This window comes from Lipotes vexillifer, unplaced genomic scaffold (assembly GCF_000442215.2).
Source record: "Lipotes vexillifer unplaced genomic scaffold, Lipotes_vexillifer_v1.1 scaffold150, whole genome shotgun sequence".
Lineage (NCBI taxonomy): Eukaryota > Metazoa > Chordata > Mammalia > Artiodactyla > Lipotidae > Lipotes > Lipotes vexillifer.
This window is the reverse complement of record NW_006792921.1, coordinates 27,815-51,654: the sequence shown is the minus strand read 5'-3', so window position 1 is coordinate 51,654 and position 23,840 is coordinate 27,815. Positions and strand designations below refer to the sequence as shown.

Sequence of the window (23,840 nt, the reverse complement as noted above, 5' to 3'; positions counted from 1 at the left end):
TTAATATTCTTTACAATTTCTGTCTATTCCCCAGCCCTCCCTTTACCCCTTCCCACCCTATTTTTCTCCATTCCACATTTACCATCTTATATAGTGTATATTTTCTGTATTTGTATATTGTATACCTGCCCCCTCTAGAATATTAGCTCCACCCAGGCAGGAGTTTTTGTCTGGTTTAGCCACTAATGTATCCTAGTGCCTAGCTCAGTGCCTGACACATAGTAGGCACTTGAATGAGCAAATGAACGAGGCACTCGGAGCCCAGCTGAAACTGAAAACCTTCAATTTACAGCTCATGTTTTTCATTGGTTTATAGAGGCAGGGGATTGTAGAATTGATGGGCGTTTTGCCGAACAAGCATGTTGGAAAGAGGAGTATATGAAAATGTGGTTTTTAGTGATAAAATGGTTCATGGGATTACCATGGAAACCAGTCTTGGTAAGAGGAAAAAATGAAACTCCAAAAGGAGCAGACGGACTGGGTAAAGATGGAGTATTTTAGAGTATCGGAGAGCTCTGTGAGGTTGAGTATTAGATTAAGGACTTAGAAAGATAGGTGGCTGTGGTCACAGAGAGGGATTCAGAGTTCAAATATTGATTTTGACAAGGTCCAATGTGTCCATATGTGAGAGACTGAGATGGAACAGAAAAGTTCACTAGAGACGAGTAAATGAGGCTGGGGTGGGGGGAGGAGGAGTGGAGGGAGGGATTTATACAGGTTCCTGGAAGAAGTTGGAGTAAAGTCAAAAATTATCATGCTGGCTATATGACTTGGCTATTAACATCTATTCCTGTTTGCCTGTCTAGAAAATAAGGGAAATATTAGTACCCACCCGGAGAGTTATTTTGAAGCTTAAATTAGGTAACATTTGTAAAGCCATTAGAAACTGCCTAGGACACAATAAGTTTTAATACTAATAAGGCACAGGATTCCAAAGTCTTCATGAATTCAAGAGTATGAGCCAGTCAGGCAGCTCCAGACATGACAGTGATTTCATGAGAGGGCAGGGTCTTCAAAGGAACAGGCAAGCAATGCCACCAAGAATGGGCAGGTAATATAAACAGCTGGACAGGCCAGGGGGAGTGCATATGAATGTGTTGGGTGAGCAGTGGGGACTGTGGTGAGCTAAAAGTCATTCCCTCAGCTCACCTTGAACCAGTTGTTGCCCTGCAGGAATATAAGTCCTGTGTTATAAAAACTCTTGGTTTTTCAAAGGAAAGCTAGAAATTCCCATTTTTATGTGAATTCTCCCAGTTATGAAGACTTGGCTAAAATTTATAAAATATCGTATGGTCCAAAATATCAGGAAACCATCTTTGATCCAGTGGCCATCAGTCTGAACTCCCTGCTTTATAGGAAGGTGAAAAATGATGGATTGGAAGAAGAATCCTCCTTCTTCCATTGGATTGTCATCCAATCCTTCCTGCCCCATGACCTATGGGGCACAGGAGACGAACGAGTGTCTCTGTAGGTGGGAGGTGGTTTCAGTTAAGGTCACAAAAGAAGAGGAAACTTTCAATACAGAGGCTAAAGAGACAGAAAGTCAAGGACAAGAGCATGGGAGAGGGAAGGTCATCAGGGCCTTTCATTTTAGGTGGCACCTAAGCATGACAAAGATGAGAGGGATAGAGAGATTTAGCACCTTAAGTTCCAAATGTACCCTGGCACCAAGTCCAGGCAGGTGATGGGAGACTGAACCTCCTGATGTACTAATTCCTGAGGGAGCCATCTCCCATGTTACAACTTCCCTCACTAACATCTTTAATTTCCCTCCAAGAGCTTCTTCCTTCCATTTTCCAAATATACATCATTCTCTCTATTCCAAAAACCACTTTTTATATGATGTATTAATCTAACTTAAAGTAATCACATGCATCTCTTTGGGCCATTTCTTCTCTCCCGCCCCACAGGCCCTTCTCTCTCCTCTCACCACATGGACCTTCCCTAATTATAGTCTTCATCTCTTTCTTTTTCTCTTGGAACATCAGTTGTTCTCAGGTCATAACTGTTGCTTCTTGCCTATAACTCCCGACACTGTACCATACTGAACTCAAATTCTATATTTCTAATTGCCCCCTTCTAGATGGGAAATTTTTCTAGCAGTCCATAAGCCTCCTGAGGAAAGGAACAGTAATTTATTCATTAATATCATACTCCAGCACCTAATCTATTGCTTGCTAGGTGGTAGGGACTTAATAAATATTGTTTTAATAAATGAACGCCTCAAATGTACCTCCATTTTATATTCAATATCTCCAACAGTTAATGATTTTTTTAATTTATTTTTTTTATTCTTTTTCAAATTCTTTTCCCATTGATGTTACTATAGAATATTGAGCAGAGTTCCCTGCAAGAGTTAATGATTTTTAAAATATATTTGTAGACACACATAAGTATGTTCATGTGTGTGTGTGCAAACCAAAATATAAATAACCGTTATGTGTTAGAATCATATTAATTTCTCAATTTTTTCTTTTTGATTTTCTGCAATACTTGAATCTTTATAATCAGTATATATTGCTTTTAGAATCTAGTCAGAAGCTATTTTCATTTTTTTAAGAGAAGAAATACTAAATTTATTATCTTCAAACCAACGTTATCTCCACTCTCCCTTACCTGGGGTTTAAACCTTGGCATTATCTTCAAAGCCTACTTCTCCTACACAACCACATTCTATCAGTTACAAAGTCCAGTAGGTTCCTCCTTCACAATTTCCCTCACACTTACTCTCTTGCTTCCCACTTGATCTGCCCCCATTTTTTTCTGGACTGCCAACACCTCACACCTGGCCTCACTGCCAGGTTAGGCTATGTTCTGCTGGGACATAAACAATACACAATCCTAGTGTCATATAAAAGCAAAGGTTTGTTTCTCTCTCATGATACATGTCCATTACGGGTTGATTGAGAATTCTGCTCCATGTCACCTGCTCCAGGACCCAAAGTTGTTGGAGCAGCCAGTATCTGGAACACTAGTCATGGGAGCAGAGGGAAAGAGAGCTCAGGAGGCTCTCGAGCTGGCAGGCAACAACTCTCACCTGGAGGTGACACACATCTGCTCACAACAAGTTGGCCAGAATTATTCACATGTCCTCCCCAACTACCAGGATGCCAGAAAGTGGAACCCTGCCACGTGCCTAGAGGGGAGAGAACTGGAAATATTTGGCAAACAGAACTAATGTCTACCATATTTGTTGAAAAAGCCTTCAGACTGACTGTCTTTCCTCAAAACTATCCTGTTTACCTGGCCACCTGGATTGTTGGATTTAGAGTCATAAAAATGGGGCTCCAGCCTTAACCTACCATTTATTAGTTGAATAACCAGTCATTTAATTTCCTCATATTTAATTTTTTAATAGTTCTCCTTAGCTAGATTCCTGAGAATATATGAAACATTAGTTGGGAACTCTTACACGTATTTATAGTGATAAGTTGAATTAACCTAATGCAACATTAATTCAGTAGCTGGCTTATGAAGCTGGCCACTTGTATGATTTCACTTACGATGCCTAAGGTGTGTCTGTGAGGGAGGTGGGAGAAGGAGTGTCTCCAGTGAGGCCTCCTCAGGACCATAAAGCACCTCCTGAGCTCTGATGTGCAGGACTGCCATTGGGTGCCCTGTTTCATGCCTTTCTTAGAACGCTACCCCCGTTAGTACCCCCTTTAGTCTACTTAGTGTCCCCTGCCTCTTTACTGTGAAACCCTCAGATCACAAGGCCTGAATACCTTGTGGGAATGAAAGGAACTATTTCTGTTCACTACAATAACCATCTTTCTTTTCTCCTTCATTGTGTTCTCTTGCTCTCTCCTCACGCTTATAACATTTCCTTTGCTACCTAGAGAAGTGCTCTCTTCCCAAAGGCATCTGACCTCCCTTCCCCTGTTATGGAATGTCCCTGTGTTATCTCCCACCACAACCCATGGCAATGCTGCCCTATGCTGACAATCCAGGTTACAATACGGCACGCTGCTTATCCTTGTCTCTAAACTCTGCTCATGCTATTCACCACTCCATAAATACCATCCCACATCTTTTACTTTTCGAGCCCCATTTCCTCTATACTTTTCCCTGCTACCACCATCCATGCTTGAAGGCTGATTCTTCTACACTTAATGCTTACATTTTGGTATTTGTTGCTTCCTTTCAAATTTCTTCATATGACTCTATTTTGCATCTCCAAAACATTTCACTAGTGATTTCTAAAACATTCCATTCGTGTGGGTTTCTTTGATCATCCCAGATGCAGAGAGTGATTGAAGAGACCCAAGCCTAGGCTCAGAAGAGAAACAATTTCCTTCAGCCCCTGAGTAGAACAGCACAACTATTCAGGGACCATTCTGCTCACCCCACAGGGAAGGGCACTTTAAGCATCAAGTGTCATCCCGAAACTTAATCCAACAGCTACATCAGGTGAATCACCTTGAAAATACAAAGGAAAGTTCAGTTGCTTCATGGGGTGTCAAGGCCTTTATGCTACCACCAGCAATTCTCAAAGGTCAGGACCCACAGCGGCTGCTCCCCAGTTTTCAAAGTTAAGCTCAGGCACCCAGCTGTAGAGTCCAGGCATGGCGTGAAGATACAGATTCCTGAAGGATGCCCTTAAGAGCAGCCAGCTGTGCATGAAAAAAGCAAAAAGAAACATATGCATCTTTGTTGAAACTTGTTCTAGAGGAACACAACATCCATAATTGGGGGCACTACAGAGACAGACAGATCATGCCTGAGGCTCAAGTCCCTAATGCAATCTGCTCAGCTGGAGGAGCCACAACTGGTTGTTAAGACTCCTAAATCTGATGACACGTCAGCAAAGAGATAGATGCCCAGAATGCAGCGACTGCTGGAGGGTTTGCAGACACACAGGCTGAACAGATGGAGCATGGTGGAGGAGTGTTGGGGCCTCAGAGACACACGAGCATCATGAACCCACAGAAAAGAAGCATTTTATGTCAACTGCAGAGCTATCACATCCTCACCAAACCCATTATTTTGAGCGGAAAGCGCGTCTCAGATTATGGACTTTTCTTTCTCCTTCCTACCTAATTTTCACTCACCATCTGTATGATCTCTTGGGTCAAACAAACAAGAGAATTCCTGGATCATCTGTGTCTGCTTAGTAGGTTGACGGGCTCATTAGGGCACTAACGCACACAGACACACCCTCTCCAACAGCTGCCAACTTCTCTCAAGGGGGAAAATCTAAAAATGATATTACCTTGAAACTGATTTGTAGCAAACATGTTTCCTCCATGTTTCTTTATGTTCAGGGGCATATTGGTAGTTTAATTGTTATTGAGTTATAATTGGTAAAAGGTAGTTTATTTTAGAAATCTCCCCATTTAGGGAAACTACATATACTGTCATCTTTTTTCCCATAGGTTTTTTTTTTTTTTTTTTTGGTGATTTTCCTTGAGTTTTTAAAATCTTTTAATGCCTCACCAAAAACAAACAACAATAACAATAACAAAGACACAATCGCTGTTGTGGCTAAGCAACTCTTAAAGAGTATAAGAATTTGTACTGATGTGACAGAAATCACTCTGCACAAAAAGTATTGTAAATTGTGGATGGTGGCTTGTGCATGCTGTGACTCACTAAGGAGGAGTAATCAGAGAAGGGTGGTGGGGAAAACGTTGAAAAGGAATAAATCTCTACTTTCTGTTTTTATTTTCTAGTTAACTAATACAAGAGTTCCTTTAAAAAACAAATGTTTAAAAGAGAAACAGTTTTTCTATTAATCCATCTTTCATGTTCTTTGATTCCTCTTAATCGCTGCCTCTGTCTTCACATGGCCTTCCCCCCTCTGGTTCCCTGTGTCTTCTCCTTTTCTGTCTCTTATACAGATACTCTGTCATTGGATATAGGGCCTACCTTAAATCTAGGATGATTTTACCTTGAAATCCTTAACTTAATTATATCTGCAAAGTTGATGTAATTGGTTTAGTACTGATGAACTCTTTTAGTCTGTGCTTGTCTGAGTTTTTTATCTCTCCTTCAGTTCTGAATGATATTCTTCCTGGGTAGAGTATCTTAGGTTGTAGGTTTTTCCCATTCAGCACTTTAAATATATCATGGCACTCCCTTCTGGCCTGCAAAGTTTCTGCAGAAAAATCAGATAATAGGCTTGCAGGTCCCCTGTATGTGACTCTTTGTTTTTCTCCTGCTGCCTTTAGAATTCTCTCTTTCTCTTTAACTTTTGCCATTTTAATTGTGATATGTCTTGGTGTGGGCCTGTTTGGATTCATCTTGTTTGGTACCCTCTATGCTTCCTGTACCTGGATGTATGTTCCTTTCTTCAGGGTTGGGAAGTCTTCAGCCATATTTTTATCAAAAACATACTTGACCTTCTCTCTCTCCTCTCCTTCTGGGATACCTAGGGCAAGCGTTGTTATACTTCATGTTATCCCAAAGATCTCTTAAACTGCTCTCATTTTTTATTGGTTTTTCTTTTTGCTGTTATGATTGGGTGATTTCCATTATTCTATCTTCCAGATCATATTATGTATTCCGCTGTATCACTTAGTCTGCTATTCATTCCTTGTAGTGTGCTTTTCATTTCATTTATTGTATTATTCAGTTCTGACTGGCTCTTTTTTATATTTTCTAGCTCCTTGTTAAAATCCTCATTGTGTTCATCTATTCTTTTCCCTAATTCAATTAGCCTTCTTATTACTAATGCTTTAAAATATTTATCTGGGAAACTACTTATTTCTGTTTTATTATTTTTTCAAGGATTTTCTCTTGCTCTTTCAATTGAGGCCAGTTCCTCTGTCTTTTCATTTTACTTAACTTTCTCTGTCCCCCTGATGCTCAGGGCTTCAGCCCCATCAACCTGGGATCCAGTCTCACCCCCAACAGACCACTGAGCAGAGGGGAAGCTATCTTTAAGTGTGTGCTATCCCCTCCACAGTGCTGGTACACTTGCCCCAGAGGGGAACAGCGTTGGAGCAAGGGGGGTCCATGTGGGCTCTTGCCCATGATAGGGTGAGGGCTGGCAGGCAGAGTGCTGACCACAGACAGGGGGATTGCCTCCAGTGCACTACTTATACAAGTGCCAGCAGTGGCAGCCCCACTGTGTCTGAGTCTCCTTTGTCCTTCACAGCTGATCACTCCCTCCAGCCTCCATTGCCCCTGCCCTGCTGTGGAGCTACTCTGCAGGGCAAGAGGGCTTACATGGGCTCTCAATGTATATGAGGTACAGGCTGTGGCAGTTCAGCTGCCGTTAGAGATCAGGACTGCCTCCGAAGCACTGCCCACACAGGCATCAGAAATGGCCGCCCCCACCATTCTCAGATGCCACCCCGTGTCCAAGTCACCTCTGTGTCCCATGGCCAAGCTATCTCCCCAGTCATGGCAGCCCTGTTCCAGTGAAGAGCTGCAAGGTGAAGGAAGTGGGGTAGGTGTGTTTGCTTGGCTCAGGCTGGGGCACGCACTGGGGAATGGAGCAGTTCTCAGTCTGCCCTCTCTGCCCTGCCTCGGGAACAAGTCAAAGGAGCTTGTGCACCCCTTACAAACAGAGTCCAGGCTTCCCACAGACTCTCCAACCAGCCAAGGGGGCTCATCTTCCCTGTGTCAGATCCCAGGACTAGGGCATCCAATATGTGGCTTGAACCACTCACTCCTCAGGAAGGATTTCCTCCCATGTAATCTCCCTTTTCCTCTGAGTCCCATCCCAGGGGGCCTACAGTTTCTCCAGTGGGAAAAAGAGATCCCAAGGTAAACCATCCAGCTCCCCCCAGGACTGCAGGATGCTTCCCAGGAGGCCCACTGGGGTCTGGCCTCATGGGTATCACTAGAGAAATCTGTGAGCTTGACCACTGGGGATCAGATAAAAATGGAGAAGAGGAGTGGGGCTTACAGCAACCAACACTCAGATCTTGGCAGACCACATTCCTGCCTGTAGCAGTGCCCAAGCAGGGATCCCAGCCAACAGTTCTGCTCATCTGCAGAGCTGAGCTGGTGACCTCATTTAGTAAGAGAGAGCTCAGTTGGCAGTTCCGCCTGATTTTGGCCCCCAGCCAACAAGTCGTACCAACCACAGAGCTCATTTTTTGGCCCCACCTGGGCAGGGAAGCAAACTTACAGCCCCACCCAACTGTGAGTATAGCTTCCAGTCCTGCTATGAACCCTTGCCAGAGAACTACAGCCCTGCTTGGGCAGGGAGCTAAGCCAGCAGCCCTGCCTAACTTTTAAGTATAGCCTCCAGCACCACAAAATCAGGGAACCTTAACAGTGATCTTCGGCAGACTTGGAGTCCATCAATTGTACCAACCAGTCACAGAACCCAGCATATAGCCCTGCCTGACTGCTGCACAGCCTGTGACCACAACCAGGCAGGGAGTCCAATCTGCCCAAACAGAAAATAATCCGCAGCTTTACCTAACAAGGAACCCAGATAGTGATGCCAGACAGCAATGGAACATAGTCTCCAGCCCTCCTAGCTGCAGGCCCTTCCAACAAGAGAGCCCAGACAGTGACCTTACCCAACAGTGGAACAGAGAGCAGCCTAACTGATTGCAAAGCTCAGCCTGCAGCCCTACCAACTTCAGGGCACAATCTGCAGCCCTGCTTGGTCTGCCTGATCACATATCATAGCCTGAGGGTCTCTCCAACTGGGAAGCCATGCTTTCAGCCTCACCTGAACATGGGTCAAGCCAATGGCACCATCTGGTCAGGGAGCACAGCCTGAAACTCCACCTTACCAGGAGTGATTACAGAGCCCAGCCCATAGCCCTGTCCAATTACAGACTCCAACCAGTGGCACCATCCTACCAGGTAACACAGCCTATGACCTCACCCAACCAGAGGTGATTGCAAAGGCCAGCTATTGGTCCCACTTAACTGCAGAGCACACCCAGCAGCCCCATCCAGTCAGGGAGCCTACCCAGCAGCCCCACTTGCACATGGAGCCCAGAGAGCAAGCCCACCCAACCAAAGAGTTCAGTAAGCAGCACCACCCCTGTCATCAGAGTATGGGCAGTAGTCTTGCCCAGAGAACCTGATAGTAGCTGACCCATCCAATAACCCAAGCTGAGCTGACTGATGAAAGTCTTTCTCTGCTGAAGCAAACCTGCAAAGTCTGGAAGAGGAGACTGCTAACTCAAGTGCAAAGATACCAGTGCAAGGAATAAACCATCACAAATAATGAGCTAAACATTATACCACCAAAGGAAACTAATAAATTTCTAATAATTGACCCTTAAGAAATGGAGATCTATGAGCTGTCTGACAATGAATTCAAAATAATCCTCTTAAAGAAGTTCAATAAACTACAAGAACACACAGACAGACAACTGGAATTAGGAGAATAAGGAATGAACAAAATGAGTTCAACAAAGAAACAGAAACCATTAAAAACAACAACAACAGAAATCCTAGAGCTGAAGAATACAGTGACTAAGCTGAAGCATTCAACAGAGAGTTTCAATAGCAGACTTGACCAAGTGGAAGAAAGAATCAATGAGCTAGAAGATAGGTCATTTGAAATTATCCAGTCAGAGGATCAAAAAGAAAAAAGAACGAAAAAGAGTGGAAAAAAGCCTATGGGACTTATGGGACACTACCGAAAGAGAAAATACACACTTTAAAGGAATCCCGGCAGGAGAAAAGAAAGAGAAAGGGACAGAAAGTATTTAAGGCAATAACTTCCCAAATATAGGAAGAGAAAGAGACATCCAGATTCATAGGCCCATAGGTTGAACCTGAAAAGGGCTACACCAAGACACATTATAATTAAATTATCAAAAGTCAAAGACAAAGAGAGAATTTTGAAAGCAACAAGAAACAGGCAATTCATCACATTTGACAGGATGCCCCACCCCTATAAGACTATGGACAGATTTCTCAACAGAAACGTTGCAGGCCAGAAGAAAGTGGAATGATATATTCAAAATATTGATAGAAAAAAATGGTCAACCAAGAACATTATACCTGGCCAAGTAGTTTTCAGAAATGAAGGAGAGAAAAAGATTGTCCCAAACAAACAAAAGCCAAAGGAGTTCATCACTACCAGACTTGTCTTAAAAGAAATGCTAAAAGATGTTTTTCAAACAGAAATAAAAGATGCTAATTAACACTGTAAAAACATATGAATGTGTAAAACTCACTGGTAATGGTAAATATATAGTCAAAGTCAGACTCCCTAATATTGTAATGTTGGTGCATAATTCACTTACAACTCTAATTTAAAAGTTAAAACAAATGTATTAAAAATAACCATAGTGGGCTTCCCTGGTGGTGCAGTGGTTGAGAGTCCACCTGACAATGCAGGGGACACGGGTTCCTGCCCCGGTCCGGGAAGATCCCACATGCTGCGGAGTGGCCTGGCCCATGAGCCATGGCCGCTGAGCCTGCGCATCCGGAGCCTGTGCTCCACAATGGGAGAGGCCACAACAGTGAGAGGCCCGAGTACCACAAAAAATAAATAAAATTAAATAAAATAAAATAACCATAGCTACAATAATTTGTTATTGGATACACAATATAAAAAATATGAAAATTGTAACATCAATAACAAAAAATGATAACTTCTGCATGCTATGGAAGTTAAGCTGTTCTCAGCATAAAATAGGATGTTGTAAATATAAGACCTTTTATGGTAATCAAAAAGGAAAAACCTGTAGTAGATACATAAAAGATTATGATAAAGTAGTCAAAGAATACCATCACAAAAAGTCATCAATTCAAAAAGGAAGACAGAAAAAGAGGAAGCAAGGAAAAAGGGATCTACAAAACAGAAAACAACAAAATGGCAATAGTAATTCCTTATCTATCAATAATTACTTTTTATGTAAATGGATCAAATTCTCCAATCCAAACACAGAGAACGGCTAAATGCATTAAAAAAAAGAAGGTCCAGTGATATGCTTCCTACAAGAGACTCATGTTAGCTTTAAGAACACACATGGACTAAGAGTGAAGGGATGGAGAAAGATATTCAAGCAAACGGTAATGAAAAGAAAGCAGTGGTAGCAAAACTTATATCATACAAAGCAGACTTTAAGCTAAAAATGGTCAAAGGAAATGAAGGTCATTATATAATGATAAAGGGGTCAATCCAGCAAGAAGATATAACAATTGTAAATATTTATGCTCCCAAGATCAGAGTACATAAATATATAAAGCAAATACTAACAGAACTAAAAGGAGAAATAAACAGCAATGCAGTAATAGTTGGGGACTTTAATACCCCATTCTAAACAATGGACAACTCATTCAGACAGAATCATTAAGGAAACAGTAGATGTGAACAACACTATAGACGAAATGGACCTAACAGACACATACAGAATATTCCGTCCAACAGCAGTAGAATACACATTCTTCTCAAGTGCCCATGGAACATTTTCTAGGATAAGTCATAGGTTAGGCCACAAAAAAAGTCTCAACAAATTTAAGAGGATAGAAATTATATCAAAGTACCATTTCTGACCACAATGGTATGAAACTAGAAATCAATAAGGAACAAAGCTGTAAAAATCACAAATACATGGAAGTTAAACAACACACTTCTGAACAACGAATGGAGCAAAGAAGAAATCAAAAGGAAAAATTTAAATATCTATGAGAAATGAAAATGGGAACACAATATACTAAAACTTGTGGGATGCAGCCAAGATTATGGTTATAAATGCATAGATCAAGAAAAAAGAAAGGCCTCAAATAAAAAACCTAACCTTACACTTCAGGAAACCAGAAAAAGGAGAACAAACTAAGCCCAATGTTAGCAGGAGGGAAGAAATAATAAAGATTAGAACAGAAATAAATGAAATAGAGAATAGGAAAAAAAAAAGAAAAGATGCACAAACTAAGAGCTGGTTCTCTGAAATGGTAAATAAAATTGGCAAACCAGTAGCAAGACAATCCAAGAAAAAAAGAGAAAGGACCCAAATAAATAAAATTGTAATTGAAAGAGGAAACATTACAACTAATACTGCAGAAATACAAAGAATCATAAAAGATTACTGAGAAAAATTATATGCCAACAAATCAGACAAACCAGAAGAAATGGATAAATTCCTAGAAACCAACAACCTACCAAGATGAGTTTCATGAAGAAATAAAAAATCCAAACAGACAAATAATGAGTAATGAAATTGAATCAGTAATCAAAAATGTCTCAACACAGAAAAGCCCGGCACCAGATGGTTCCACTGGTGAACACTACCAAACATTTAAAGAATTAATGCTAATCCTCAAACTCTCCCAAAAAACAGAAGAGGAGGGAATACTTCCAAACTCATTTTACAATTACCTTGCTATCAAAGCCAGATAAGGACAATACAAGAAAAGAAAACTGCAGGCCAATATCCCTGATGAATAGATGTAAAAATTCTCAACAAAATATTAGCAAACCAAATTCAATAGAACATTAACAGGATCATAACCATAATCAATTTACCCCTGGGATGCAAGGGTAGTTCAACATAGGCAAATCAATATATAAAACACCACATTAAAAGAATGAAAAATATAAAGCATATGATCCTCTCAGTAGATGTAGAAAACTTTTCCTCTAAGATCAGGAACAAGACAAGTGTGCCCACCTCACCACTCCTATTCAACATGGTACTATGAATACTATCCAGAGAAATCAAGCAAGAAAAATTAAACAGATAAAAGCTATCCAAATTGAAAAGGAAGAAGTAAACTTTCTCTGTTTCCAGATGACATGATCTTATAGATAGAAAATCCTAAAGACTCCACTGAAAAACTATGAGAACTAATCAGTGAATTCATTAAAATTTCAGGGTAAAAAATCAACATACAGAAACCATTTGCATTTCTATACACTAACAACAAAACATCTAAGAAAAGAAAGAAATGATTCCATTTATAATAGTATGAGAAATAATAATATACTTAGCAATAAATTTAACCAAGGTGGTGAAAGATCTGTATACTTAAAACTATAAGACACTGACTAAAGAATTGAAGAAGACAAAAATAAATGGGAAGATATCCATGTTCATGGACTGGACAATTAAATTTAACAATATTAATTCTGTTAAAATATCTATACTACCCAAAGCAATCTATAGATTCAGTGCAATCCCTATCAAGATTCAAATGGCATTTTTCACAAAGGCAGAAAAAACAATCTTAAAATTGTTTGGAACCACCTGAAGACCCTGAATAGCAAAAGCAATCCTGAAAAAGAAGAAAAAAGCTGGAGACATCATGCTTCCTGGTTTTAAACTATATTACAAAGCTATAGTAAGCAAAACAGTATCGTACTGGCATAAAAAACAAACATATAGACTAATGGAACTAAATCAAGAGCCCAGAAATAAACCTATGCTTATACAGTCAACTAACACTCAAAAAGGGAGCCAAGAACACACAACTGGGAAAAGACAGTCTCATTAATAAATGCTGCTGGGAAAACATTTTGCATTTATTCACATGGAAAATGATGAAACTGGACACCTATATCACACCACTCAAAAAAATTAACTTGAAATAGATTAAAGACTTAAATGTATGACCTGAAACCATAAAACTTACAGAAGAAAACATAGGAAAAAAAGCCCTTTGGCAGTGAATTTTTGGACATGACACCAAAAGCACAAGCAATAAAAGCAAAAATAAACAAATGGAATTACGTCAAACTAAAAACCTTCTGCACAGCAAAAGTAACGATCAACATAATGAAAAGGCAACCTACAGAATGGGAGAAAATATTGGCAAACCACATATCTGATAAGGGTTTAACACCCAAAATATATAAAGGACTCATATAAATCAATATCAAATAAAAAAATAATCTTATTTAAAAATAGACAAAAGACCTGAATAGACATTTTTCCAAAGAAGATACTCAAATGGCCAACAGGTACATGAAAAGGTGCTCAACATCACTACATCACTAATCATCAAGGAAATGTAAATCAAAACCACAATGAGATATCACTTCATACTCATTAGAATGACTATCATCCAAAAAAAAAAAAAAACAAGAGATAACAAGAGGTGGTAAGGTTGTGAAGAAAAGGGAACCTTTGTACACTGTTGGTGGGAATGTAAACTGGTATGGCCCCTATGATAACCAGTATGGATGTTCCATAAAAAAAAATTTTTTTATAGATTTTATTTATTTATTGGCTGCTTTGGGTCTTTTTTTGTGTGTGTGGTACGTGGGCCTCTCACTGTTGTGGCCTCTCCTGCTGTGGAGCACAGGCTCTGGATGCACAGGCTCAGCGGCCATGGCTCACAGGCCTAGCCGCTCTGGAGCATGTGGGATCTTCCTGGACCGGGGCACGAACCCATGTCCCCTGCATCGGCAGGCGGACTCTCAACCACTGCGCCACCAGGGAAGCCCTGCTTTGGGTCTTTGTTGCTGCATGCAGGCTTTCTCTAGTTGCGGCTAGCAGAGGCTACTCTTTGTTATGGTGTGCGGGCTTCTCATTGTGGTGGCTTCTCTTGTTGCAGAACACAGGCATGCAGGCTTCAGTAGCTGTGGTACATGGGCTTCAGCAGTTGTGGTTCATGAGCTCTACAGTGCAGGCTCAGTAGTTGTCGTGCATGGGCTTAGCTGTTCCGTGACATGTGGGATCTTCCTGGACCAGGGATCGAACCCATGTCCCCTGCATTGGCAGGTGGATTCTTAACCACTGCACCACCAGGGAAACCCCACCATAAAAATTTTTTAATGGAATTACTATATAATCCAGCAGGTCCACATCTGGGTATATAATCAGAGAATATGAAGTCCCTATCTTGAAGGGATACCTGCATTCCCATGTTCATTTCAGCATTTTTTACAATAGCCAAGACATGGAAAAAAACCTAGGTGTCCTGATGAATGGATAAAGAAAATGTGGCATGCACACACACACAAACACACACTCAATGGAATATTACTGAACCATAAAAAAGAAGAAAATCCTGCCATTTGCAACAATACAGATGAAATTTGAAGGCATTATGCTAAGTGAAATAAGTCAGAGAAAGATAAGTACTGTATGATCTCACTTATATGTAGAATCTTAAAAAATATCAAACTCATTGAAACAGAGAGCAGGTTGGTAGTTGTCAATGGCAGGGGGCAGTTTGAGGGGTGTGATTAGGGGAAATGGGTGAAAGTGGTCAAAGGGCACAAACTTCCAGTTATAAAATAAATAAGTTTTGGGGTTGTAATGTACAGCATTTGGGGCTATAGTTAACAATACTGTTTTATATATTTGAAAGTTTCTAAGAGAGTAGGTCTTAAAAGTTCTCACATAAAAAAATTATGAGGGGCTACCCTGGTGGTGCAGTGGTTGAGAGTCCGCCTGCCGATGCAGGGGACGTGGGTTCGTGCCCTGGTCCAGGAGGATCCCACATGCCACGGAGCGGCTAGGCCCGTGAGCCATGGCCACTGGGCCTAAGCGTCCGGAGCCTGTGCTCTGCAACGGGAGAGGCCACAACAGTGAGAGGCCCGCATACCGCAAAAAAAAAAAAAAAAAAATTATGAGGTGATCGATGTGTTAATTAACCTTGTTATGATAATCATTTCATAGTATGTACCTATATCAAATCATTATGTTGAACGCCTTAAACTTACACAATGTTATAGGCTAATAATATCTCAATAAAGCTGGAAAACAATAATCTATGAGTCAGATTCCATAGGCTGTATAACTTTTTGTAGCTCTTCTTACTTCCTATGATACATGGCAGATTTGCTGATAACAAGCTGCATGACTTCTGCTAACTGGATGATTTCTTGATGCTAGTTACTTCTTCAGTCCCCTGTGAGGTCCTTACTGACGTAAAATTTCTTCAGTACATTTTGCAAGCAGCTGCCTCCCTTTGGAACACTTAAGGACTCCGTTGCTTATAAGTACATCCAAGTCAGGGCAGATGAGTTGTAGTGTCCCTGAAAATTGCTAGCAAACTCAGCTTAACTTCAATTTCTGGGAAGAAACAAGAATAAATCGTCCAACATCTGACTGGCAGGCACCTGAAGACCCATTCCCAGAGCGATTGTTCCAACCATATTCTAGCGCCTCATTATAGATGTCCTAGTGGCATTTGAGATAAAGTATGAGTAGAAGGTGTCACCTCTGAATCTACCTTTCTGCAAATTAGAGGTTGTATTACAAGTCACCCACCTCTGTAGGAAAGAATGACGATTAATGAGGCCCTTGAGTTAAGCTGGTCTCAAAGTTTGAAATGATAGCAAAGGGGAAGCGAAAATAGTTCAATAGCTTCTTGTCACATACAAAAGAAAACCCTCTTTAGAATTCTTCCAGAAGTCTAGGGTTCTGAACCAGTTAAACACTAAAGTACATTAGAGTCAGGAGAGCTGAAATTTTAAGCAATTATCTAAATGTCCCACAGCCATTTCATCTTGATTAATCGTAACACTGTCCTCAGTGTGTATTGTTTTGTACTATTTTTCGTTTCTTAATTTGTGTTTCTTTCTGATCATATTTGCCTGAGACCTTTTTATTTTATTACATAGTGCTGAATTCCATGGTTCAGCACTCTAACAACTCCCTTGCAAACATCTTAGCTCCTTTTACCATTTACTAAACTCACCTGGGGTAGCTTCTAGGTGGGTTAACCCAACAACCCACTTACTTCACCCCTGCACCAAAGTTGCACCTGGTGACTGAACTTGGAATAACCACTGATTTCAAATGGGCACCCTATACTCCCAGATAGCCCACTACACTTTCCTAGTAAATTCATGTTCTCAGTCACTGACAGGATTATTTCACATCTATTCTCCTTCCTCAGATCATCAAACCCCTTCCCCATCTCATCTATGATGTCATTTCATAGAAAAACAGATTAGACCAAATCTACCTCACCTTGCCACCCCAAATTTCATCAACTCACCTACATTTATTTTTATTGTAAATTATACATAATTTTACATAAAACATGCATAACATAAATTTTACCATTTTTACCATTTTTAAGTGTAAAATTCAGTGGCATTAAGTACATTCACATTGTTGTGCAACCATCACCACTGTCCATCTGCAGAACCTTTTTCATCTGCATATATTTTTTAAAAGGAAATAATAATAGCTAACTTTTATTGATTACTTGTTATTTGCCAAGCACTGCTCCTAACAGTTTATATACATGAACTCACTTAATCCTTACAACCCCTAGCCCATGAGGTAAGTATCACCTTCTCCATTTTAGAGCTAGAAATAAGGCACAGAAAAGTTGAGTAATAGCCCAAGCGCATAAAGCAAATACTTGTTACAGTCACATATTCTAACTTTCCTCCTGTAACAATGGATAAACTGTCTATGCTCTCATCTAAGTTAATCACTCTACCTCTATCCTGGATCCCATCACTTCTCATCTCCCCAGGGACTTCACTACAGCCACTGTCTTCTTTCTCTTTCACATCATCTGTTTCTTCTTCTCTACTGCATCTTTCCTGTTGACATACAAACATGCCTCTTGGTGCCCAATTTTAACAACAAAAGAAAAATCCTCCCTTGACTCTACATCCTCCTCCAGCTATTGCCCTGATTTTCTGCTAATTTTCACTGTAAAAATCCTTGAAAAAGCTGTCTGTACTTGTCTTCATTTCTTCTCATCCCATTCTTTCCTCAACCCACTTTGATGTTGGTTTTCTGCACTGACATAATACATAATTAGTGATTTCTTTTACATTTTTCAAAAACATTCCTAAATCTGTATTTATCTAGATATCAAAGATCAAGAATCAAACAACTTTCTGTTTTCTACTATAGAAGGCAAAAAATTGAGTCCTTTTGCTTTCTCTGTGTCCTTTGCAACTTCCGGGTCTTCGTTAAAATTAATCTGGGGTTTTAAACCCCATCATCATTGTTCTTTTTAACATAATCTTTTATGAATTTTTAAAATCATTACATTCAACCTTGCAACCATATTTATACCAGTTATAACACCTATTTCTACATATTTTATGTTTCAGTGCTCTCTATACATCTTTCTTTCTGTTAGCACTCCTCACAATTTAATATGGATTCATCTCTCATTGAATTAACAGACGCATGCAAATATGTATTTTCGGGAAGAAAACCTACATAGTAAATTTTCTAAAAATCTTAAAGATACATAAATGTCATTGTATTGCCTTCACACACAAATTTCGATGGGCTTAGAATTTTTGTGTCACAATCTTCTTTTTCCTAACAAATTCTGTAGAAGAGCTGATCTCAACACTGGCTATGTAATCCTGCTTCAGATTTGATCAGTCTAGGATGAGTATTACTCATCTGTGATTTTTATAAAGCTCCAAAGGGATGTTAATGAGAAGATGGTGTTAAGAAGCACTGTCGTAGGCATTTTTATTGTGTTCTGGACAGCCACAAAGTCTGAGAACAACCTGAAATTGTTTCTTTCTTAGGTAACTTGTTTTAACTTGTTTTAACTTGTCTTGCATACCTAGGTTTAAATCTAAACTCTACCGTATTGCAGCTGTACGATGTGGATGAGGTTATGTAAATTCTCAGAGCCCCAACCTTATCATCTCATTGCTAAATAAAGGTATATTTATGTCTTATACCACTCTTGTAGAGAATGATAAGGTTTAGTCTGCACATAGTAAATGATGCATAATTTTTTTGCTTACCCTTGAAATTCATAAGTTTCACCAGGCTATCCATTAATGGATCTCTCAATTCATATCCAATCATGGATCTCTTAATCTCTTAATCCCACCTGAAATGCAAGAAATTTCTCAAACTTTAGATTCAGATCTGGTTTTTCATTTGTTTAAATAAGGACTTTTCTTCCACTACATTACAAATCAATTCTATCTTAATCAATCATTCACTCTCCTCTAACAGTATCTGTTAGTCATGGGCTAGATTTTTGTGGTCACTCTCCCATATCTTTCATCTTCTCTCATCATTTTCAACCTTTTATCATGTGTTCTGGGAGTGCCTTCTCAATTTTATGCTCTACCTCAGCGGTTTTCAGGGCTCTAGAGAAACTTCAGTGGAAGTTCTAGAGAACGCCTATAGGACCCACTATTTGGGTCAAGGATGAAAGTGTAGTAGATGGAGCTCTGGGACCCTATCTGCACTTCAACCAGAAACTCAGTCATAACCTTTACATGGCAAGAACCTTTATATGCTTTCATTAAAGAAAGAGATTGACAACTTTTTTAAAGCACTGAAAACCACCATATTCATTACTTATTCAATTTTCTCTGCTGGTGAATTTGGTCTTTTCTGCCTTCAATATGGATTTTAATTTGACTATTCTTTTGTTTCAATAAATCCCTTCCTAAAGATTCTTCTTGTTCATAGAGGTGATTTCCTCTTGCAAATTAATAAAATCCATCAAATTTTACCTTCTAAAATTTTCTTCTGATTTTTATAGTAAATCTAATTTATTTTTCATGTTTTTCTTACGTGTTTTTAAAAACACAGGAAGCCTCTCTTCCTTGGTACTATACAGACTGTTCTCTCCATAGTGTACTTACTATCTCCTCTGGACCTAGAAGAATCGTTCATCAAATGTAAAGCCAAGAGCAAACTGATGAGCACAGCTCTGAGCCCAGTTCCTGGTAGGGGAGTCAACCAGGATCCTTTACCAAACTGAATAGGGACTGTCCTCATCATTTCCCTAGTCATGAGGGGGAAAATGCAGTTCCCAGGAAAACTGAGGCCATCTGTGGACCAGTACTCATTAATGAGAAAAAGTAATCAAATGAACAGTTATACGTTATTACACTGCCTGAGAGTTCTCAACATGTACCTCTGGAGTTTTACATCTTAAGGATGTGGCAATGTTGATTTAATATAGGAGTAGCCATGCCAGAAACAGTATGGCTTGAGTTTCTTAATCCAGTCCCATCATCAAAAGAAGCAGTAGAAATTCCTCCTGGATAATGGAATATGGCCAGTGCTCATCCTTAATTTTAAGAGCAATTACAGATTAGATTAGGAGCAATTTGAGGGAAGGGACTGTGTAGAACATCTGCATCTCTAAAAACTGGCATAGGGCTTTGCACTTGATAGGAACACAGATTTCCCTGAATTAAATAATTACATTAATTATATTTTCATAGGTGTTTAATGGATATTTGGGGAAGGTCAGGTCATGATAAGTAAAACTGCAATAATTAAAAAAAAAAAAACCACATTCAGGTAGAAGGGCTAGTGTAAGGTAAGGCAAAGAGGCACAGAGAGAGTGCTTTGAAATACAAGACCATTTGAAACCTTTAGCACTACTTAATGAACTTCTCAGAACTAGAAACAAAAATATGGATGCTTTGGGCTTCCCTGGTGGTACAGTGGTTAAGAATCCGCCTGCCAATGCAAGGGACATGGGTTCGAGCCCTGGTCCGGGAAGATCCCACATGCCGTGGAGCAACTAAGACCGTGCGCCACAACTACTGAGCCTGCATTTTAGAGCCCACGAGCCACAAGTACTGAGCACGCGTGCCACAACTACTGAAGCCTGTGAGCTTAGAGCCTGTGCTCCAAAACAAGAGAAGCCACCGCAATGAGAAGCCTGCGCACCACAACAAAGAGTAGGCCCCACTCACAGCAACTAAAAAAGAAAGCCCGCATGCAGCAACAAAGACCCAGCGCATCCAAAAATAAATCAATTTTTATAAAATGGTAGTAAAAATATGGATGCTCTTGTTATTGTTATTATCACCTTCATTAAGAAACATCCCATCCATAAACCAAATGTCCTTGGCAGTAATTCTTGGCTATCTAATTATTTCCAACAGAGAAAAGGCCAGACATATTCAAGGCTGCCCTTACACAAAATCACCAATAATCTGAACTTTCCTGATACAGACTCAATCTATCACAATGACGAAAGCTTTTACTATGTGTAATGGAATCAAATTTATCTGAATCAAAAGCCATTTTGTATGTCACTAATGTTCTTTGTAACTTTTGAGAGCTTATGAATTTATGCTTTTTAAGATATATTTACATACTCTTCATTTGTCCATGCAGGCCAAACAACTGAGAATACTTTTGGGGTTTATTAATGTACCTTAAAATGGTATCTTTCTTGGTTTACTGGCTGAATCCAGCCCCAATAAGCTTTTCTGATTAGAGTTAGCTCAGGCCAGCTTCTGTTTTGAGACAATATTTAAGGTCTCACAATTTGTGGTTTCTAATCCTCAGTACCACCAATTGCTATATGGAATTCCTCTCCTCAGGTTCCCTCTGAGCCCTCATGTTCGTTCCTATGTGCAATTTTCCCACCTTCTTGAAGGATGTTGGTGAGGGAACTTTTACCATTTTCCTGGGTTGCTTCTCCCTCTCTGATCCCCACAGTCTGAGGACGACTTATCACTGCTCTTGTTCTACCTCCTTCCTACCTTGCAGAAGCAGACCAGGCAAAACTCTTCAGCTGCCCCACCTGCAGTTGGGAGGTTGTATTTGTCATGGTCTCCAGAGAAAAAGAACCAATAGATAGATTGATTGATAAAATATATAATAATATATATTATTACATGATATATAAAGCATGTATCATATAATAATGTATGATAGAAAGAGGTTCATTATAAGGAATTGGCTTACACAGTTACGGAGGCTGATAAGTCCCAAGATCTGTAGTCAGCAAGCAGAGACTCAGGAGAGTCAACGATGTGAGTTCCAGCCTGAGTCTGAGTTCAAAGGCAGGAAAAGACCTATATCCTAGCTCAAAGACAGTAAAGCCAAAAGAAAGAAATCTTTCTTACTTAGTCTTTTATTCTACTTAGGCCTTCAGTGGATTAGATGAGGGCCAAGAACATTAGGGAGGGAGACTGCTTTACTCAGTCTACTGATTCAAATATTAATCTCTTAAAAATACCCTCAGAGACACACCCAGAATAATGTTTGACCAAATAGCTGGGCACCCCATGGTCCAGTCAAGTTGACACATGAAATGAACCATCCCAGAGGTTAAGTCAGTTCAGTTCCAGGGGAGTGTTGTGTAGAGAGCCTTATTTCCATATCCAGTACAAACCACCTTCTCTAATCCAGTTTTCCTTGCGACCCTAAACTAGAATAATATGGCTGATCCTCCGCTTTTAATCTTCATGCGAGAACTATACCTCTAAAGTTAATCAAACCCCATAGTGGAGAAGTGGGGTAAGAGACAGCAGTATATCCACAGAAGTCCCTGAGGCAGCCTCCACAAAGGAACAGAGGAAATGGAAGATAAAGTGACTAGTCCAGAGAAAGCTGAAGAAGCAAAATTAAAAGCAAGGTATCTTCTGGGACAAAAGCCTGGAGGTTCAGATTTCTTAAGGAAATGATTGCAGAAAGGGCAAAAATATTTTGATTCTGGGGTTTACAACATGGCTAAAGCAAAAATGAAGAACAAGCAACTTCCTACTGCAGCCCCAGATAAGACAGAGGTCACTGTGACCACATTCCCACTCCACAGGTCCATCCTCAACGGAAACTATCTCTTGCTGCTAGCAAGCTGGCTGGCTGGTTGAAAGAGCTGAACTGCATGAATCTTCTAATTCCCATTATTTCTCCTTAATATGTTCCTTCTCCACTTTTTATTTCCCTTCATTCACTAAGTCATTTGAGAGTGACAGCTTTGCAGGTAGCAGTAGTGTGTGCTGCTACTGTAAAGTAGTATACACATGTAGGGTTTTGGATTAGTTTAACAGTGTACTGATGAAAAGAACATGTTAGAGAAACATAAAGTAATCTACTTGAAAATAACTGTATATAATACCTAACTTCTAGTGTAGGACAGTCCCAACAAGTAACAAGTAAGTTTTACAATTTTAACTTTTTGGCTTTCTTTAATTCATCTTAATCATAGCTTTGTGTTTCACTCTTAATATAACCTCTGTAGTACTGATTTCTTCTGTATTTTCAGATTTTGTAAAACAAAATTTTAAGACCACAAGTCAGAAGAAAGGTCACAAATTTCAAACACAGATAGATGGGGCTCCAAAAGATTTGTATCTCTGTGCTTGAACTTGAATGGCCTTAAATCTGTTTCAGCTTTAACAACAGAATTTTACTTGGGCAATATTTGCCCATTCTGGTGTAACTTAGGTGACTCTAACGCTTAACAGCTGCCGTAGAAGCTAGCACTCTTATTCAGTTCTACAGCGCTTCAATACCTTTTGTTGTTGAAGATGTGACTGAAGTGTGCATGTGCATCAACTGCTGAATTCACTTTTGTGCCATTTTTGTAAACACGATAGTTTTGTACAACTTCTCACAAATGTCTGTATTAATTTCACATATTAAAGAGTAGGTGATGTGCCAACCAGAAGCACAAGAGTTCCTACACAAAATTCTATATGTCATTAGCGCTTTTGTATAGTAAGAGTAGTTTACATTCTTGTGGTTATAGAATACCAAACTGAAATCTTTGCTCAGTCTGCCACAGACTTAAGCTTTTTCATTCATTACTAATATCCATGACATTCATGTCACCTTGTACAAATATGATATGTTGTTTAGGCATATCTTTTGTCCTACACAGAACATTTCATTTTGATTTTTATGAAAATTACAATTCATGTAACTTACATAAACTTTTTAAATGTAGAAACTTTTTACTTCCACAGTCAACTTGAGGGACACTAGAATAAAATACTTTGCCTCCTGTTGGCCCCTCCCTCCTTTTTTCCTGATTCTTTGACTCAAACCATGTTGGGCTATGCTGTTCAGTCTATTCAGAAGCACAGGAGTCTATATCCTTACTCTTGAAATTTGTGCTGCTAAATGATGCATTTTATAACACACTAATGATATCTTCCTTATAATTTCTCAGTTGTTAATTAACCACTCTTAATCTTACACTATTATTAATATTTAACAAATTTTTAAGTAAAAGGAACTTTATAATTAAACAAATACTTGAGAAGGCTGGCCCAGGAACCTATATCAAGATGAGCTGAATTTCAA

General features: G+C 39.6%; 1 pseudogene; it reads left to right on the top strand.

The window, feature by feature from the left end:
- Nucleotides 1–22,070: 22,070 nt before the first annotated feature.
- On the top strand, nt 22,071–22,449 carry LOC103090699 (cAMP-regulated phosphoprotein 19 pseudogene; annotated as a pseudogene).
- Nucleotides 22,450–23,840: the final 1,391 nt, after the last annotated feature.